This window comes from Molothrus ater, chromosome 21 (genome assembly GCF_012460135.2).
Source record: "Molothrus ater isolate BHLD 08-10-18 breed brown headed cowbird chromosome 21, BPBGC_Mater_1.1, whole genome shotgun sequence".
NCBI classification, from domain to species: Eukaryota; Metazoa; Chordata; class Aves; order Passeriformes; family Icteridae; genus Molothrus; species Molothrus ater.
The window spans coordinates 6420378-6441394 of NC_050498.2; the positions used below are offsets into that span (position 1 = coordinate 6420378).

Sequence of the window (21017 nt, forward strand, 5' to 3'; positions counted from 1 at the left end):
GGCTCGCTAAGCTACACCCGCAAGCGGTGGCTCTGCTGAAAAAATAAAGAGTTTGGTCCCATGAAAACACCACCAGTGTTCCCCTCTGCAGTGCAGATTCCACTGCAAAATATAAATCTGGAGGTATGAGATACTGCCTTGGGTTTATGCTGTTCAAAATCAACGTGGATCACATCCACGTTGTTCCAAAAGGTGTCAAGTTCGTCTATCAGTGAGGGAGCGCTTTCTGGATTTTTGTAATTTTCGTTGTTTCTGCCTTGCAAAAGTACTACAGAATAAGACACATTCCATAATTAGAAAGCACTTGGCAAAAATACCATGGGAAAGAAACCACCCTAAACAGGCCAGGAATTTGAGAGCCCTTCCTCTTGCAGGTCAGAGGAACATCTTAATCAAAAAATAGAAATGTCTTTAACCTGTCACATGTGTCCTGCTGTCCAGATTATCCTGATCTAAAACTGATTAAAATACCTCACATTCCTAAAACACCTTATAGCAGAAGCTGAAGGTTCTGAGACCTTTGTCCCACTGCTTAGGAAAAACACCCTGTGTCCAACAGAGGATGAATCTCTGACTGCAGGATAAGCACAAATCAATGCTCTGCTAAAGAGCCAATGCTAAATATTGTAACAGGTTTGATAAAAAGGCAAAATCTCCTCCCTGTATTATTAGTTCTGCTAAGAACTGCTCTTTTCTACCCAGTTTTTGGATTAAAGCATCTCCTCTTCCCCTCTCAAGAGTGCTCCAAACAAGGAGTCATGAGCAGAGGTTTGAACACAGGGCATTGGCCCCTGGAGACACAACATTCCTGCTCAGTTATGAAACTGCACACCTAGAAAGGCTAAACCAAAAGCTCGTTATACTCACTCAAAAGGTGCCTCAAGATGATCAAAGTTCCTTCACTTTACTGCAAACTTCATGACATCACAAGTTGACTGAATTCCCCGATTCTGTGTGAAGGTGTTTGCAGGGTTACAGACAAAACCTTCAAAATAGTGAGGTGTGGCCAAAAGGGTTCAAAAACCAGAAAACAAAGAATATTTAGATTATTATTTTGGATTCTAATTTATGCTTTGTAATGCCTAAAACTGTCAATACTGGTTTTGTTTGTTTCAAGAAAGCTTCGTCAGTGAGAACACCAAACTTCTTTTCTTCCCAAGCTCAGTCTTTCACAAATAAATTAAAAAAAAAAGGAATATTGCAAAAAATGGAGATGCACACGTCTCCTTGGATTCCTGCACTTTCTCTGCCAGTGCTGTCCCTGTTTTGATGCCCCTGGTGATGGATTAAAAGGCACATATGACAGGCTTGTATTTAGTTATGGCTCCCGCACACACACAATAATTCTGGGTCTATGACGTGAGCGAAAACAGAAACTGGGTTAATCTAACAAATTAAGATAAATTTTCCTTGTTGTTGCTTTCTGCTGAAGCAGTGAAACAGAAATGGCTGGCTGGCTTTGACAGTGGCCATCAGAACAAAGTCCCACTTTACAGTTACCAGATGCCCTTAATGTGATGCCAGTTTGTCTCATGCCCGTGGCTGCTCCCGCTCACGGCCCTGTCAGGGTTTCCCTGATTTTACAAACACACTCCAATCCCAACAGCAATTGTTGCACTGACTCCAACAACAACGTTTAAACCCAGCAGTTAATTCCCTGTGATTGCTGTGACACAATCATTTGCAGCAGCTCCCCTGCAGTGGCTGTGGCAGGGCTGGGGTTTGGAGGGAGCTGGTAACACAAACAGCCTGACTCAGTTCAGCTGATGTGCATTCCTGCCGACTGACTTTCCAAACAGTCACTCCTAGTGGCAGAACCTACAGCTTCCTTTTAAGGGGAAAAAATGTTTTCACAGGAAAAATTAAGTGTTCAAAGCCTGTGCATATCTCTGTGCTTCCAGCGAGTCTCGCCTGTAAAAACACTTCTCGTTGCACGCAGAACAAAAACTTCTCCTTCCTTAATTTAAAGCTGTTCCTCTTTTTTAACACAGCCATTGGCTGTCTGCCCATCCCTGGCACTCTCAGGTGAAATATCCTAGCACACTGCTTTTCACACAAACCAGCACTGAACACAGAGCTGGTTTTCCAAAGGAAGGACTCGATCTGAGTGAGGAAAACACGATGAAAAAGAACAGGGAATGTTTAGGCTGCAGACAAAACTTTACAGCTCACACTGCTGACTGACAGTTCCTATTCCTTCACATTTCTTTTCCTGCATTTCTGAAAAGAGGCTCAGTGTTAGAAAGGGCTTAAGGCTGGAAAGCAAATCACAACAAAAACTTCTTGTTCCATCCACACGAGATAAGGAAAGAGTGAGCACTGGTGCTTTGCCTGCAAGTTAGATGAAGGAAACAGGATTTCCCTCTGCTACTCCCTGAGCAAGATCCCAAGGAAATGTTTCTAATAATAGGAAATTACTATATAAGGGCAGATCAGCACTAAACTGTTTGCAGTCTGGAGGAGAAGGATGTACAGGAATCCTGAGGAGGCTGCTCACACATCAGGGCAAGGCAGCACACCCAGGGCTCCCCTCCACAGAGGGACAGAATTTAACCTGAGCTGAGCAGGGTCCTGTCCTACAGCCCAAAATAGCAACCAAATGGACAAATTAGAGATGCCCTGTCCTTCTGTAATGCCCTTGCTTTTCTCCATGGCAGGAAAAAGACAGACTAGACTTCGAAATCTATAAAATAACACTTGCAAAGCAAATCTGAGCATGTCACTGATTGGGAAAGGGCAGGAAAAGACACAGGCATGCCCTAAAACACAACATGGGCAGTGCTGATGCAGAGGGCAGGCTGAGAGCTCCCCTTCCTGGGCTGCAGATCCATGGAGCACCAATGTTTTATGAACTGACAGTTCTCTAACTCATCTTGCTTTAAACAGCAAAGACATTGAGCACCATTTAAGTTCATTTTTGCAGCGTTCCCACAAAATAGCAGGAATTAATGTCTCCTAGGCCAAGAGTTTCAGCAGCTCCAGGCAGCTGCACATCCCAGCAGAGATGCCAGGGATGTGCATCCTTTCCACCATCCCTTCAGCAGACACCAAACCTGCAAGCCCAGTTCAAGGAGACATTTTCCTTCTTATACAAATGGAAGGGAGTCCCTACAACAATGCTCACAGAGGCCTCCTTTGGGGAAAGTGATAGAACTGGGAGGTTTCTCTGTGATTCCCATCAAGGGGGATCTTTCCATCTCTGCTTTTTTTATGGATAAGTCCAGGAGCACCCAGTGCAGGGCAGATTGCTGAGCAAACACAGCCCCAGAGCTGCCACGGAAACGAGCACGATATAAATTGCTAGACAGATTTATCACCCAGAGTTTTGTTGTTTTTTTTTTTTTTTCCCCCCTCCCTGACAGCAAGAGATGTTTGTGACAAAATGTACAAACAATTCTGTATCTGTAGCCCTGCCACATCCTATGTCTCTTCTCTGCAGAATGACACAACTTCCAGGGGAAAGCGAGGCCAAATCCCAGCCAATATTTTCCTGTCAGCTGGTGAGACCTCCTTGAGCTGCAGGGCTCAGTTTGCCACAACAAATTAAAAAAAAAAACACAACAAAAAACCCCTTAAAAATAGAACATTAAAAAACCCCACAACCCAGGCCACCCTTGAGAAAGAGTCATTGATGAGAGATTAAAGTTTGACAGCAAAGCTCTCTCCACATCTCAGCATCAGGAGCTTCACAGTCCCCATGAAAACACAACTGAGATTCCCAATTATTCCCAATCCCCTCTGCTGTCCCACAGGATTCCTCCAGTGCCACCAGGATCTCAGCAGCTGCCTGTACCTGGCCCTTGTCCCCACAACACCTGCCCAGGACAGGGTGTGCACTCAGAGCCTTCCAGGGCCTATTCTGGGCCAAGAGGATGTTTCATTTTGGGCTTTATCTTTAGGGACATCTGGATTTCTGAGGATTTTTAGACTGACCTTTAATTTTTGTCCTGTAAAATACCTCACATCCTTGACTGCACAGCAAGGGGAAAATGAGTGCAGGCAACAGGCAGGTTTTTCAGAGCTGGGAAATACAAGTGGTTATGACTCTGAGAGAAAAACAGCCACAGAAAAGCTCTAATTTTAAGTGCTCTTATGCCTCTTTTCTCATGTAATACTTGCTCCATAACAATTATAAAGCAATTCAGCAAGATGGCCTCTGCTGGTGTGGTTTGTGGTCAGTGGTATCTGGAAGTTAAATTTGGAGAAAAACATTTTTGGGAAGGAGCTCCCTGTGGATTTAAATCAGTACAAAGCCTCAGCTGTCAGGCTGGACCCTAACACTGCTGTAGTCCCTGTTTATTTTTCATACCAGCTCCAAGGATGCAGGCACTAAGATGTTTGCTCAGTTTCAAAGTCAAGTCCAGGAGAAGTAAGATATTTGTCTTGGCTCTAAAAAGTGAGAAGAATCACAGGTATGAGACAGGGAGACTGAAAGCAGAGTTGATCCACCCCATTAATGTTGTATTGACAGGATCCCAAGCCTCCCCTGTGCCCCCAATGACTGCAAAATTCTTCTCTAAATATAGGAATTATCTGTTTAGAACTGCCAGCACTAAAGCAGAAAGTTTAAACTGCTTTATTTTCTTTAGTAGGTTAAATCTGAAACTTAAGGAAGGCTACCTGAAAGACAGCATTCTTAACTGTGCCAACACACATCATCTTACAGAAATCCAAATACCAAATTTATCTATTATATCAGACTGCTTTAGAGGAAAGTACTTCACTTCACTGACCTCTCCTGTCCTTTTCTATTTTAAATTACACCTTTCACCAATATAGCTTTACATTAAAACAAACCACACCCAAAATCAGATCATTGGTACTGTGAAAAACAGTTTAAAAAGGAAATACCTCCCTCCAAAACAGCCAAATGAAATTGTTTCTTTTAAGGCAGCATGGAGCTTTTCCTTTTCATAAAGCTTGAATAAAGCTATCGTGGAATTCCTAATTTGTTTTCAAAGCCATGAACTTTTCTGTTGTGTGGAGACTGCAGCACAGGTAATATCTAGATTTTATGAGTATAGTCAAGCTTCCAAAGTCAGAAAAATAAAGGTCAAATGACTAAAATTTTCCTCAAAAGCACAGAGAGAGAGGCTCACATATGGAACATATTTGCTTAAATTTGGATTTTTTAGAAAATAGTTTGTACATGAGTGATACCCCAACAAAAAACTAACCCTACTCCTCTCTAGTGTTACTGTAACAGCAAAATGCCTTTCTATGGATAGTTTATAGTAGGATAAAGATGTTTATATCAATGTAATATCTGGGATATTTTTATCATTTGTACCCAAAATATGGGGATATGTTGCTGTGAGCAACATTTTGTATTGCAATTATATTGCAAACAATTATATTTGCCATAGGTTTGTTCCATGGATTATCCACAGGTTCCCTAGGGAAAAAAGCCAAGTCAGCAACCTGCAAGTGTTGGGTGATACCTGAGAGTAACAAATTCTTATTTTCCTTCTGGGGGTGACCCTGTAAAAAAATTCTGTAGCAAACTCCAAGTTCCCAAGTGGAGTTAAGTCCTGGGAGCACATTGAATGCTTTGGACATTCAAACAAGTGGAGCAGTTTTTTAATTTGATGATTTATAAGTGAAGAGTTTACAGGCACAATTTGTACTTCCACTTCTTTTTTTTTTTTACTTCTTTTTTTTTTTCCTTTTTCCTCTCTCCTCTGTTTCAAACTGACTTTGTTGGCCTAAGGCAGGCAGTTATTTTGGGGCAGTGAAAAGTTATAAATAAGTTCTAATAAAACTATCAGTGACACACATGAGACTGAACTTTTCAAACCCTTCTTTGTAAGGGAACAAAGAGCACTTTACACTGACTGTGATGCCACAAGCCCCCAAAGAAAAGTTTAAGGAGAGAGTTTCAACAGCTAGCTCATGAACCCAAAATAAGAAACATTGGATGAGCTGTAGAAATTCCAGATTGTGCTGAAAGGAAGGGGCTGAGCAGTTTGCAGAGGCAGAGGGAAGGAGCCAGAGGCTGGCAGAGAGCTGAGCACGTGGGAAGATGATGTTGCAGCTGATGTCTGAGCTGCTTCCCTTTGCCCTGCCTGCCCTGCTCCTGCTGAAAAGGAGGGGAAAAGGCACCAGATGAAGGGTATTGTGTGAGCTCATCTCCTCTGGCTGCTCTGCCTGCGCCCCAAGGAGCCTCCCCCTGTGTCACTCATGGAGGATTTAATGCTTTGGTGAATCTTTTTTTGTCCCAAAATAGATTTAGCATCACTTAACATCCAGAGGGAATGATGAGCTGTCATTGTGATGGCAAAAGTGTTCCAGGCTGCCTGGAAAACACAGCCATCATTTCAGAAGGGTATCCCATGTCCACCTGCAGCAGCTTGCACTCAAATTCACAATATTCTCAATTCAGAATATTGCTTTCCAAGATTGAAAATTGTTTTCCAAGAATTTTAAAACTGACATTCCTATTGGATCAAAACCACCTTAAATCAAGATTTTTTTTAATGTAAAAGAAGCAGTGATGACATTGATGTTAGAAAATAAATAAATTATTGGCCTGCAACTTAGCCCCCTTTGGATTACAAGCAATATCTCATCTCCAAGGTAGTTTCAACTCTCTCTTAAGGAGAACTGCACAGTCCTGCTCTCTGCATTTTCAAAACTTTCTGCATTATCAGAGGCATCAGTTTAATCAGAAACAGAGACACTAAAGAACAGTGAAGGAGTCCATCCCTTTGTGGTTCTCAGGAATGTGTGTTGCACATCTGGATAAACATGGGTCTGCAGAGAATGGAAACATTCATTCCCCAGCTGTGGTTGGGTCCAAACCCTTTTTCTTTCTCTGTCTGATTTACTCCTAATCCTGCATTTGGTGGTTGCAACACTGCACAAACCCTGCTGAGGCTGACACAACAGGCCCAGGAATCTTCCTCATGACCCTTTACACCTATTTTCTAAACAAAACCTGCTTCTGGGCTGTGAGCTCCAGCTGAGAGGAGAGATCCTGAAGGGATTGACAGTTGTGACATTAACAGAAATGCCAACTGTCCCACAGCATCTTGTTCTCCAACAGGAGATGAGGGCTGGCACTCCTAAGAGAAAGGAGAGGGATGCATTCCCTGTTTATTTTTCATACCAAGCCCAAGGATGCAGTCACTAAGTTGTTTGTTCATTTTCAAAGTCAAGTCTAGGACAAATAAGATATCTGTCTTGGCTCTAAAAAGTGAGAAGAATCACAGGTATTGAGACTGGGAGACTGAGAGCAGAGTTCACCATCCTGCTGGAAATCCTGGATTTGGAGATCTCATGGAAATTGGGTGGATTTAGATCTTCTGCTCTGATGCTGTGTGGGAAACCCCACAGTCCATGGCAGCCAGGACCACGAGAGGAACTGTCTCAAGGCCCTTCCCACTGGGAAGGAAACACCTTTTCCCTCTGATTTCACAGGTACAGGTCCTGTAGCTCCTCTTGGACACATCAAGGACCTCTCCTTGGGGAGGAGCTGCAGGACCATGAGGGAATCTGAGTTCTAACCTGACAGAAGGATCCAAGACTCTCCAAAATAGATATTTCACATAGAAAAGTCAACATTTGTTATCAAACCCCATCATGAAAGAAATACATATAAACCACAGGCAGCAGCTTTGGTTCATCACATTAAATTTTCTGTTTTAACAGCTCTCCTAAAGCCAGGGCAGCAGCATCTGCTGTTACAGCAACAACAGGAGCCCAGCCTTCATCACTCCAGCAATGAGAGGAGGCTGCAAAAAGCTGAGAGCTGATACAAAATGCAGGGCAAGCCCTAAATTAACCCTGCCTTGCCAAGGGCAGTGCTCTGCCCTCAGCTTCAGTGGTGTTGGAGTGCACCTATGGCGGGAAAAAAGGTTAAAGGAAAGCAAACCCTCAAATATTGATGCTTTCCTTTCACCTAAAGGAAAGCATCAATATTTGAGGGTTTGTTTCAAGAGCTGTTGTTTGCATGGCTGAAGTAGAAAAACAGAGACACAGGGAAGTTCATCACTGTAAATTATTGATCTGCTGCTTTCTAGACACTGAAACTGGTAATTAAACAAATGGTAAAAAGATACTTCATCAATTATAGAGGTGCCACTTTAAATTACACTTGCTGCAGGATGAATAAAACACAGAGGTTAAATGCTTTGGGTATTTCATGCCTGCTTCTTGTTCAAAATCCTCCCTGCACCAATGATTCTAATTCTCATATCCTGCTGCTCCAGAGCTGTGTGCTCTGTATTAAGCTTCACAAAGGGAAATTAGAGCTTTTGTTTCACAAGTTTTAGTTCACACAATGTCCAGGAAGCACAGTGTCATGGTCAGGAGAGAGCATTTGGAGCAGATATCATTTGGATTCCCTTTCTGCTCAGCAGGGTTGGTTATATGGCCACAAGTCAAAGCCCTGTGGTTACAGCCCTCCCTCAAAAATCAGACCAAAAAAAGGAGTTTTGTCTGCTAGCAGCCACTTGTGCAAACTGTGGAGCACTGGGCAGACATTTGACACTGGCCTGATGGTTTTTAGAAGCTATAGACAAGCACACACCCTCCCCAACCGAAATAACACCAGCAAGCTGCTTGTGAAGCAACATGGTGATGACATCAAAGATGCCCTTTTAAGCAGAAATCATGTCACAATCATGATGATGACTCAAATTTGATTCATGATAAATTTTTATATGAGGGTGCACACCTTACTGCATCAAGCTTAAGATTATCTCATTCCACATGTTAAATATGTGAATGTAAAAGTACACTTGCTCTAATACTGAAACAAACAGCAATCAAAGAACAGCTTGGCTATCTTGTTCTGGCATGGCTTCTCTAGAACTATTATTACATCTTAAAGAGATTTCACCCTGGGAAAGCATTTAGTGAAGGCTGAGTTCATCCATTGATTGAGATATGGAATATGAATATTCCAGCTTTAAGGCTGCAAATGCAGCAGAAGCAGCTGCCTTAAAGGCACATGCAAAACAACCCTAACAGGTGGACACAGCTGGCATCCCTCATGGAGCAGCGAGGCAGCACCAGGGAAACAGCAGCTGCTGCTGGGGCCTGAACAATCCTGGGAGTCCAAGAGCTCATCGTGGAGCAGAGGGGCAGGAGTGAAGGCGGGAGCTCAGAGAGGAAGGAGAGGCTGAGGTGGAGAACTATCAGAACATGGTGTGGAAGCTGGAGGTGATGGAAAGCTGCAGCCTTCAGCTGATGGAAACAGTCCCAGTGGGAGATGGAGGCTGGACTGTAGGATTTTTGTAGAGGAAAGAACATCAGTGCTTGGCAGGGGGATAGGAGAATCAAAGGCTGAGCTGACTCTTCCTACTGCTCCCCAGATAATGAGGCTGAAGCACAAGGAGAGCCAGCTCTGCTACAGGCCTGGTGCCAAGTGCTCTGTGAAGTGCTCCTTGCCTGTTCTGAGGGGAGTTACACAAGGTAAGGCTTTATTCATAAGTGCCTGATGGATCCTGTGTGTGCAACAGCTCCTACCTGCAGAGCAGTGTTTGTGGGAAATGTTAGCAAGAGTGTCTAAGAGAGATAAAGCCTTTGAGCTGCAGATGAAGCTGCCAGCCCTCATTTCCAGCTTGTCAGAGCAAGTCCTCCTTGAAGTCAGCAGTCTGGAATGAAGAGAATCTGGCATTTGTGCACGGATGTGTGGCTCAGGCAGGCGGGGCGCTGCCTTTAATGAGGCTTTGCACAAAGCAGGGGCAGTGGGAGTGGCCGGGGCACCGAGTGATGGGCGTTATCTGCTGGCCATCCGCGGATTCCTCTCCTCCGAGCTCGGATTTCAAGCCTGACCTCCCTTCCTGCTTCCACCGGCCCTAGAGCTGCAGGGGAAGGGCCATCCAGGACTGGAATCTGAGAGCCCTTCGCATTCTCAGAATTGCTGGGGTGTGTGAGAGGCAGCACACACTTGTCTGGTGAGCTGACAAAGTCCACAACAGCTGGTGGCTCCCAGGAGTAGCTGCATGCAGGTACCTGCAGGGCTAAACCTCAGTATTCCAAAATTGACTTTTCCAAGTGCTAACCCACTCCAGCTCACAGCTGATTGTGAAGCCTCTTCACTCACGGTGCATCAAAAAGGAGCAAAACTCCAAATCATTTTAATCCAGCTGCCTACCACAGCATCAAGAATTCCAGTGCAAACCACTTTGGGTTGTTTTCTAGCCTTACAATGAGCCTACAGTCCACTACATCACACAGAGCTCCAATTCCATCTAGAAATAGCATCTTGAGGTCTATGCTGCAGGATGCCTTTCTTTAATTTTGTTTCCTTGTGTGCCACTGCTGGTGGTGACAGCAACAAATGGCAGGAACCTGCACGAATGCCTGGAGTGGGCACGGAGCCACATCCGACCTCTGGCACGGAAGGTTTTGGCAGCAGAATTAATTCCTTGTCCCCTCCCCTTTCTGCCTGTGTCTCTCATGGCACGCTCGGATACCACAACAGAATAACCTTGCTCTACTACCCACCACAAATGCCTTGTTAGAGTCCCACAGGGCTCAAAGGTTTTTTGGACCTTTACACCTGGTGAAAAGCAGGGCAAACGTGGGAATCTCTGCATCCTCACCTGGGTAAGGTATTCCCCCATCCTCACCCTCAGTGCACTGGCTCTCCCAGGCTCCATCCATGGAAAAAACAGTGCTCTGGGAAGGGGAGGGGAGCAAATATTCCAGATACCAGTGCCCAACTGGACCCCTGTGCCTTGGGCTCTTCTCCCTGTGTGACCGTGTTCACAGGGGTCTCAGGCTGAGGGAAGAGACGAGGATCTGACTCCATGTTTCAGAAGGCTTGATTTATTATTTTATCATGTATATTATATTAAAACTATACTAAAAGAATAGAAGAAAGGATTTCTTCAGAAGGTTAGCTAAGAATAGAATAATAAGGAATGATAACAAAGGTTTGTGACTTGGACTCTCTGTCTGAGCCAGCTGGGCTGTGATTGGCCATTGATTAGAAACATCCAACATGGGCCAAACAAAGATCTACCTCTTGCATTCCACAGCAGCAGATAATCAATGTCTACATTTTGTTCCTGAGGCCTCTCAGCTTCTCAGGAGGAAAAATCCTAAGGCAAGGATTTTTCATAAAAGATGTCTGCGACATCCCTGTTTTGGATGCCAGCCACTCTAAGGATGCTTTGGCAAGAGGCAGAACAGACAGCAGCCTTTCCTGGCTCTGTGTCCAAGTGTGTGCAGCCTGGAAGGATTTATCAGGGCCTCTCTCTCCCTGATCTGATAGCACCAGCAGTGCAGGACTCAGGGGCAGGTGCTCCTGCACTGCTCAGGAGCTGGGACTGTGGGAGCTTGGGAATGCTCATTATGAGCAGTGGAGTGGAGATTGCCTGTTCTGTTTGTAAACCTTGATAAAGCCAACATTTAGAAAGCAACTAATTACCATTTGTGTCCCAAACAGCTGGCCTAGCTCCACATCCACATGCTGGGAGGTTTTGGTGCCAATCAGCCCACACATCAGAGCACAAAAGTCCCCCAGTGTGACTGCAGAACCTTCTAGCAAACAAACTAAACTTCTCACTAGCACTGACTTCAAGGATCCAAACACAGCAGTGTAAGAGTAGAACAGGCACACGAGCCATCATTCCCACAGCATTACACTACAGACACTTGTCCAAGGTGAAAAGGGCACAGAAAATGTCCTCTGAGGTGCCAGAGGGCAGTCCCAGGCTGCTGTCAGCTGGCCTGGCCAGCTGAGGTTACTGTGACAGCCTCTGTCCCAGCTGTGCCTGTCCTGGGACTAAGATCCATTCAGCTCTGAGCAGACACTTCAGGGAACTAAACAAACAGAAAATGTTGGTTTTGTCATCACTGCTCCCCCAGCTTTGCTTCAAAGGGTTGATCAAAGGGTCAAATGGATGCAAGGACAAGGCAGGGAGAGGAGGACTACAGTGAAACCAATTTAAATTGGTTCAGTGAAAGGTGGAACGAGATGATTAAGTCCCTTCCAACCCAGACCATTCTATGATTTTAAACAGAACTGATATCAGGATAAGCTTATTTTAGATACTGGGGGAATACAAAAGAAAGGGCATTTCATGGAAGTGACATGGATGAAGCTCCAAGATTCCCTGGCTGCTTGTTCATCCCCTCCCCTCTGCACACCCTCGTGCCTGGAGCACTGAAACCCTGGAGAAGTGACACAAGGACAGAATCACCCCCAGCAGCCCTGGGGACAAGCCCAGGAATGTCACCAGGGGTGCAGCCTGTCAGCTGCAGTGCCCCAGGAGCAGGGGAGCAGCACCATAAATCACCTAAGCTGACACGTGGGGATCCTGTCCCAGCACTGCTCTGCTGCTCCCAAAAATGCAAAAACTGACACTTTTTGGCCTTAGAAATGAGGGCTGATGCTGGTGGGGTTTGGTTGCCAGCACACAGGAGAGGAGCAGCTCACTCCACACAATCATCACTGAGCATTTATTGACCCAAATGAACCTCCCCATCCCCTATCAATCCAGAAATGTCAATCCAGCCCACACTAAACACTGATTGATTTTCTACTCTAACAAGCACCGTGTCACATTTGTGTTAACTACTCATCAGTTCAGATAAGTGGTTTGCAATTAAGATAATTTGAGACCAGTACAAGTGTGGCCTGAAAAGCACTTTCAAGAGTTCAGCACAGAGAAATTCACTGCTCAAAACAGACAGCCAGGCACCAAGCTGACAGCTACACCAGAATTTACCTTTCCAAACCAAAAAATTTTGTCACAACCTAATTTTTCCTAGGAAGGCAATAACTGGCTCGTACAAATATTTCTTCCCTGATGTGTACACTCACCCTGCAGCAACACTGATTTCTGCTTTCCTTCCTCTCAGGTGACACCAGAGTCCTTTCACAGGTGCTCCCTTATTCTGATGGCAGGCAGGCAGCATTCCAGCAAAGCTGCACTCAGGGACAAACAGCGAACTTGACTGAAGCCTCCAGAGAAAAACAAACAGTTACAGGAGAGCAGCTTTGAGTTCCATGGCTGTGAGCCTGGACATAGCTCACATTCTCATCCTACACAGAGCCACTCTGTGGAATTTTCCTCCCAGTGCAAGTGCTTTGGACACCAGCAGCTGCCAGTTCAACACATTCAGGTTACAGTTGGAACTCCCCTGTCCCCACCTAGATCCGGAAACTTCAGAGCAGACACTTGGCAAGCACCCAGGTTTCAGTTTGAAGAGACACAGAGATCAAACAGCCTCCTGCAGAACACAAGGGTTTTTTTGCATAGAGAACACCACATCTCTTGCAACATTTCCTCTTCACATGGAGCCCTCATGACCAGTGTGCCAGAGCAGCAGGGAAGTCCTCAGTCCCTCCCAGCCCTCACTACCTGCCAGGCTGCCAGCACCAGCCATGCCCTGCTTTTCTCTCCAGGAAGTGCAGCTCATCTCTTTTTTTCACTCTCCTTTCCTTTCTGCTTCTTCCTTGCATCAAGCCACAAATACCTCAAATCAGATTAGTTTATATTTTAATCAAATAACGACTGAAAGCTTTAGCCTAATATGTAAATGGCTCATAACCATCAGCCCTTGTATTCTTTAATTATATCAGGCAAAGTAAAAAGACACTGTGCTTCTTCATTATGTTGTTTTTCTTAAAAGTTCTAAGGGACTTTAACAGACCTGGTTTGGAAACACCTCTTGCATAAACTATCTCAAATTCCTCCTAGCTTTCTAAAATCCCTGCAAAAGCAGTCATGAGGGTTCTGTTTCTTCTGTGGGTTTAGGGGACATCTCTGGTGATGTTAAATGGCAATAATTTAAGGTATTGAACAGACAGGCAGCACTACAGCTCACCTGCACTACTTTTACAATGAAGACTCAAACAATTTACAGAGCTGCTTTCTGCTGGAAACCAAATTTTTAAGTACTGAAACTAAGCTCCAACTGAAGCAATACAAGAGCCAGGACAATGGGCACTTGTCCCCAAGTTATTCCATGAAGCTGAGCTTTAACTTTCTTCAGTTCAACAGTCTGAGAGTCCCCTTCTTCAGGAGGATGTGGAGGCCAAGAGAGCAAAATGAGATTGATCAGATCTCTGATATGGGCTCATTTTGGCCTCACCACCTTTTCTGCCTCCCACACATTTTATCTCCATCTAACTTTTCCAGCCTCCACTTCTTGGCCTCTACTTTCCTTGCTGACCTCCCACACCATTTTGGCCTCCCACTCCTTTTCAGTTTCTGCTTTTTCTATTGGTCTCCCACCCTTTCTCAGCCTCCACTTTTCCTTCTGGGTTTTCAGCCTCTGGTTTTCTCTCAGAGCAGCACAGAATATTCAAACCCCCTGAAGGTTATGAATTCGTAAATTCTCTTTCCAAACAACCACGTTTCACCTTGATATGTCCATCCACACTTTTTCTACAGCCTAGCAGACCAGAAATAACCCATGTCCATCCTGACACCTTGCAGTCAGAACTTGGGTTTGTGCCCAAGGAAACCTGGTGGTTCTCTCAGTAATTCCAAGCCTGCTAGGATTACCACAGCACTGTACAGTTGTTTTAATGGATTTATAAACTAAAACATGAGAATTTCTGAGATGGTCAAAGTTGATGCTCTAAGCTTTGCTGATAGCTCCATAAACTGCTGTTCCACCAGATTTCTGGACAGAAGATCAGCAAAATTAAATATAATCTGTGTTCCCACAGAGTGTTATGGTTGGGCACATACAAAAACACACTCTGTACTTTTCTGCAGAACTTGCTTTTGATCCCCTCACCCACTTATAAGAGCAAACAAATCCATGCACAAATAAGATGAGGATTTTGCAAGTCACATATTTTGTATTCGCCTTCATTATGAGACAAAGATTTTCCTTTCTGTTTTCCAACAAAATTGCCTCAAAAAAACCTTGTAATTTTGGGGAAAATAGTAAATAAACTTTTTGAATACACTCTTTAAAATGAAGCACTTGGTTTACTTGAGAAATGGGAGGGGTGCTCTGCTGGTTGTTGCACTTGGTTGTTTATGCAGAACCCCAAAACCAACCAGGGACACAAACCCTGGCTGTTGTTAAAACCTTTTCAGGTGTAATGGGTGGGGAGGGAAGTTTCCTGTAACATCTGTGAGAAAATCCCATGCTAACACAGAACAGCAGATCACGAGTCAGGAAAAGGCAGAAAAGCTCCCAACTGAACTCCAGTGCTCACTCAAAGGAGGTAAAAGAAACATCTGCTTTTCTGTCTGAGTTCCAGTTCTGTCAGAGAGAGAATTCTTGGCTTCCTGGTGCAAAGGTGTGGCTTTCCCTCCCAAGAACAAGAGGCAATTTCAAACAGACTCCAAGAGTCCTAAGAGTGGAGGACAACCTGTTATTTAAAACAACAAGGTGTGTGGACACAGAACAAGGCTTCCTGGTCTCTAATTTAGAGATTCAATAAAACTCTAGAGAAGCCCAACACTAATTTGTGCAATAATCTTCCCTGTCTCCAAACCACACCATGGGACTCCCCAGCTTTTACTGCAGATCAAAACCTGAGCTGCAGCAGCAGCATTTGTAATGCAGTGCTGTGTGGTGTTGCAAATATGCACCAGGTTTTGTTTTTTCCAAAATGTTGGTTATAGTGTGCAGCCTTCTAAAGCACAGAACTGCATATTTTAGTTATTAAACTTCACAAACAAGTCTGGCTGTTGAAAGTCATTTCCCTGAGTAAACAATGACTCAGTGTGGGCTGTATAATGTACAAGTTATTAGTTACTGTTAGTGAGTTTAAAAAAACTCAACTCTATACAAAGGCCTGCTTCAGAATGGAAAATAGTTTTCCTCCTACTTCCATAGTCCCAGTTATATTGTTCCAGTGGAATTTAATTTTCTAAAAAGCTAAACAGATCACTATCTCTTCATTATATAATTGGACATTGACTTAACTGGACCCTTCAGCCATGAACAATATGTGCAGTGTGAAAGCTGAGTTTACCTTTTTTTCTGTTCTCAGTTTGTCATTATAATGCTGAAATAAAGCTGCTTCTTTCCTGGATAGGAATAGCCCATCTAGACCAGGCATCAGGTGACAATGAAAACAGACATAAAGACAGCCATAAAATATTGAGGATATGGTAATGAAGAAAAATGCAACTGTAAGCTCAATAAAATCCTCTGACAAGCACTGCTCCCTAGCTGAATTACAGCTCCTTCCATAATCCCCCTCTTCATTAGCAAAATGGCCAAATACACCTGGTGATTGTCAGCTGGCAGAAGGCACCAGCACCACTCTGCCTAATGAAACTCAGCTGCTGAGGCACCAAGGAGGTTTCCCTGCAGCCTCAAACCCCCTCCAAAGGCTGTTTTCCTGTTCCAGTGTGCCCTGTCCCAGCGTAGGAGCACATCTCTGTGTTGCCTTTTGGAAGGGGAGAGATCTCTGGTCAGGCACCAGAACACTAAAAGGAAATACAGAGTCAGATCACAGAATATCCTGAGCTGGAGGGACACACAAGGATCATCAATTCCAACTCCTGGCCCTGCACAGACACCCCAACAATCCCAGAGCATCCCTGGCAGTGTTCCCCAAACTCTCCTGGAGCTCTGGGCAGTGCCCAGCAGCCTCTGAGGAAGAACTTTTCCCTAAAATCCAACCCAAACCTGCCGTGGCACAGCTCCTGCTGTTCCCTCCTCCTGTCACAGGGCAGAGGTTGGTGCTGCCCCTCATGAGGAAGCTGCAGCCCCCAGTGAGGTCTGACCTCAGTCTCCTCTTCTCCAGGCTGCACAAACCAAGTGACCTCAGCTGCTCTTTACAGGACTTCCCCTCCAGACCTTTCATCATCTTTACAGCAAACTCGGTGGTGAAATTTTACTAGAAAAGTGCCTTCCAAAGAAATTACCAAAATAAATGTCAAGGCACAGCTCTAGCTTGCAGAGCCCAGCCTGCAGGCTGAGTGCCACCACAGCTGTGTCACAGAGCACTTTTTACTCATTCATGGACTCTCCATTTCCTGGCAAATATCACAACACATTTTGACACGACATTCTTCACCACCAACAATGACACTGCCCATTCAGTGACAGAGCTTTCAGTGACTGCAGCCTGCTGTAGCTCCCAGCCCTGGGACCTCACTGCCCACAGGGCAAACACTCCAAAGGTACTGCCAAAATGTCAGATTCTAGGTCCAGTTATTATCAGCTGCTGAACTGAATCACAGGAAGGGTGGTGGCCAGGCTGGCCCAAGGTCACTGTACTGGTTAAAGGGCTGAGAGTGTCCCAGGAAAGCTGGACATTGGCACCTGACCAAATGCTTTCCTGAAGAAAAAAAACCTGCCAGGGAGAGCTATCCATGCATGCATGAATGCCACAGGAGTTCTAAATACTAACCTTTACTGCCTTCCAGTACAGGAATTTAATACAGAACAGACTACACTGGAGATATACAGCAATAGAAAAGGTACTGGCCCTGCTGCTCCTTGCCACATTTAAATGTTTAAATATTTAAATAAGGCAGGGCAGGGCTGTAAGGAACACTTCCACTCCCACAGAACATGGTTCAGTTGCAACAAATTACTTGAGATTTGTCCACTCCAAACCTTCTGCCACAACAAGCCTTGTTAGCCTTTCACATTGACTTGTGCTGCCTGCTTACATCTTTATTAGTATTTTCTGGAAAGAGCTGCCCACCTACCCCACTAATACATCAACAAGAAATATGCAGAGGAGGGCACAAAACACAGAGCAGGATATTTCCAGCAGAGAGATCCCTGAATCCAGGCACAGAGAGGCACAGCACAAGTGGCTCCCCGCAGGCAGAAAAAGAACTGTGCTACAATCTCAGAGGAACACAAGGCATGCAAACCTCACCCACTAGAGCTGACAGCAAGGTTGGATGGATGGTTTCTGGAGAAGCCAGGGATAGCAATCCTAGGCAGAGCCAACCACATCACTCAGGAGCTGGTTCCACAGCAGTAAAGCAGCGTTTAACACAGGAAAAGCCCCGACAGGAGACACACACATGCCATAATTGCAATCACTTTATGCCAGCACAAAGGGCACACCCGACCCCAGCCTTCCCTGCCTCTGTGCAGATGTTGCTGTGCTCACACAGAGAGCTGGGCTGGGGAACTGCTGCTCACAAATCCCCTGTTTGTTTGGCTGCTCGGTTCTGATTTGGATCAGCTCTCAGCAGTTAACCACCTCTGCTGCCACTGCTAGAGGTAACCCAAAGCACAACACAGATGGTTTTCCCCACCACACAAATCAGCCTTTCTAAATGGTTCTTTAGCCTGTGTGAAAGCACAAGTGATTGAGTTACACCTCTTACAAAGGGCTGTGGCACAGACCAGCCCCGGGGAAATCTGCTGTGCTTTGAGTTCCCTCCACCTCCTTTTCTGCAGCACCTGTAACACTCCAGCTTCTCCCAAACACGCTCTCGTCCTCCAGAAGGCACGGCTGGTTATCTGAGAATAGTGCTCACTCATCAGTCCTTTGAACTGGGGAGCAAAGTGCTGCAGCCCAGTGCTCCTCAATATTTTCTATGCTGGAAGCACTCAGAGCTGCCAGGTAAGAGCCAGGGGAAGGGGCACTGGGAGCTGGGTTTCATGCACTGCTCTGGGACTGTGGCAGCTGCTGCAGTTTGTTTTTCCTGCACTTGGAGCAGACTGTTCCTTTGGACAGGGAGAGAGGAATTTGTCCTGTTCCTAGAAAGCATGTGGTTCCTAATGCAGTAATAAGCAACATGACACTACAAACAGAAAAATCCCAGATATCTGAATAAGACTAAGACTATCTCAGCTTTGCATAAAGGCACCCATAGAGTTTGAGCTTATTCATAGAAAAAACCACTATATTTAATGTTATAAAGCATTCTTAGCCCCCAGCTTTTTACTGGCCTTCCTCCAATGGGGTTAGATCAAATAAAAAAATAAAAATGGCTTGGCTCATTTTGTCAGGATCTATGTAAGTTCTCTTACAGTTGTTATAAATCCCTATAAATCCCAAAGATGTACTGTAAATCACAAGTTTCTTCACTATTAATTATGCAGGAGAGAACAGAAATTACACACTGTGGATACTGACTCACATGGGATCTCTCACTCCTCAGTGTGTTATGATTCACACCTTTTTTTTTTTCTGCTTTAAAAATAAATCTATGCTTTATACCATGATAAATTAGAACATGTGGACTCCATTGGTCCCTGCCAGGCAGAACACAAAATTCATATTTACACAGCCCCTCCCTAGAACACAGGATTATATCCACTATCAAAACTAAAACCCCTGAAGTGTTATGACAGTGGTTGCCATATCAGGGCCTACTGTGAAAATTAAGAACTCATCAGTTCCATAAGCCTTAGGCACTTTCTAAAAGCTTTGAAAAGGTGCTGACAACTGGCAATTGTCTATTGCTGCAAAAGGGGATGAAAGAAAAATGCCTTTCTTCCCAAGTACTCTAAGATGTGGTTCTGTTTTCATGGCTTGTCCCACCAACCAAGCAAATTTTCTCATTTGTCACTTTTAAAAACTAAGCAGCTGCCATCCACAAGTAGTTCTGGAGGAGCCTTCCCCCCCAGCAACTGCCAGAGAGAGATTAAATACCAGAATAATCTCTGTATTGTATCTCAGAACCACTTTTCCTCTGCAATCCTCCCAACGACAAGAATGCAGCTCAAGCCAGCTTACTTGGAAAATTCAAGTTACTAGAATGAGTTGCTCATTCAGGCAGAGTCAGATTCCTCCCATGAGTCACTGTCACTTAAAACAATTAACTCCAGGTATATCAGAACTGGAGAAAACCGGCATGGAAAGCAGCACTTGAAACGGGGACCCTGAGTCTCAGCGGGGATGCAGATCTGTGGTCCAAATTGGAGAACTAAAGAAGTTTGCCCATCTCCACCTGTGAGAGAGGGCTAACTAGAGAGGACACTTCTCCATGAAGTGCTTTGAGGCACCTGTGCAAGCACTGGCAAAGAAGGAAGAACTCCTCCAATGCGAACAGTCAGCGCTGTGCCCAGCAGGGCGGATCACACCCAGCAGCGCTGGGAGCTGTAACGCAAGTTCGGGATGTACAGGAAGCCTGTCTTGACAAGGGCAAGCCGAGCCGCCCGGAGCCCCGGCCGTGTCACGGCCCCGTCTGAGCCGGGAGCAGCCCCGCCCTGCCCGGCCCCGGCTCCGCTGGGGCTCCCCGCGGGCAGCGCTCGGCCCGTGCCGGGCAGGGATGCGCGCACGGAAGCGTTACCGGAGTGCAGCCGCCGCCAGCCCGCGAACCGGGCAGCGAGCGGCTGCTGCGGGCAGCCGGAGCCACGCCGTGCCGCCACCGGGATGCCGGCTGCTCTACCTACCCCGCTCATTTGTTCCTTCCGTGGAGACCGTTCCGAGTTTCCGGGAAGGTTCGGCGGCTGCGGGGAACGGCCGAGCCGCGGCCGCCCGGGGCGCTGCCCCCGCGCCGCCCCGCGCGCCCCGCAGCCCGCGGCCATGTGCCCGAGCGCCGGCACCGCCGGCCGGCCGGGCGGGACGGACGCACCGCGCGCACCCCGACCGACGGACAGAGCGCTCGCTCGGCCCCCCCGGCCCCGCTCACCTGCGCTCGGCGGTGCCCCGGGACGCGCGGCTCGGGGCCCTGCGGCGGCTCCGCGAGCGCCTCGGCGCCGACTGCCCGCGGGAGCCCGCGGCGCGCCGCTAGTGAGCATGTCCGAGCGCCGGGCATGCGGGCTGGGGCCGCCGCTCCGCCCTCACCTGCACCGGCCCCGAGCTCCGCCGCCGCCCCGCCTCGGCCCCGGGCCGGCCCGCGCTCGTCACGGTGTCCGCGGCAGCAGCAGCATCCTGCTGAGCAGCTTGTGCAGAGAGCGGCTGGCTCCAAGGGCAGGCGCACCTGTCTGCTGCAGACGGACAAGATAAACCTGGAACGCTGACGGGAATTCTACCGGCCCCTCCTGGCTGTGCGAGTCATCGGGAGTGCACGTTCCTGGGAAGGACGCAGGTGGAGTTCATTGCACCGAGCTCGGGTAACCATCCGCTGTGAGCAGCACATTGGCTCATCCCACACAGGTGTGGAATACCCGAGGCAGTCTCGTCAGGATCTACAGGAAACTCTACACACTGAACTCCA

The 21017-nt window shown here is 46.3% G+C and overlaps 1 protein-coding gene across 1 annotated transcript in view; it reads right to left on the bottom strand.

Moving 5' to 3' along the window:
- The window catches only part of MYO1C (myosin IC), a 50153-nt gene extending 29604 nt beyond the window's left edge, over positions 1–20549 (bottom strand). The window contains exon 1 of the mRNA XM_054516990.1: positions 20490–20549. The gene's annotated coding sequence lies outside the window, so the exon portion shown is untranslated. The remainder of the gene's footprint in view (positions 1–20489) is intronic.
- Between the last annotated feature and the right edge of the window lie 468 nt (positions 20550–21017).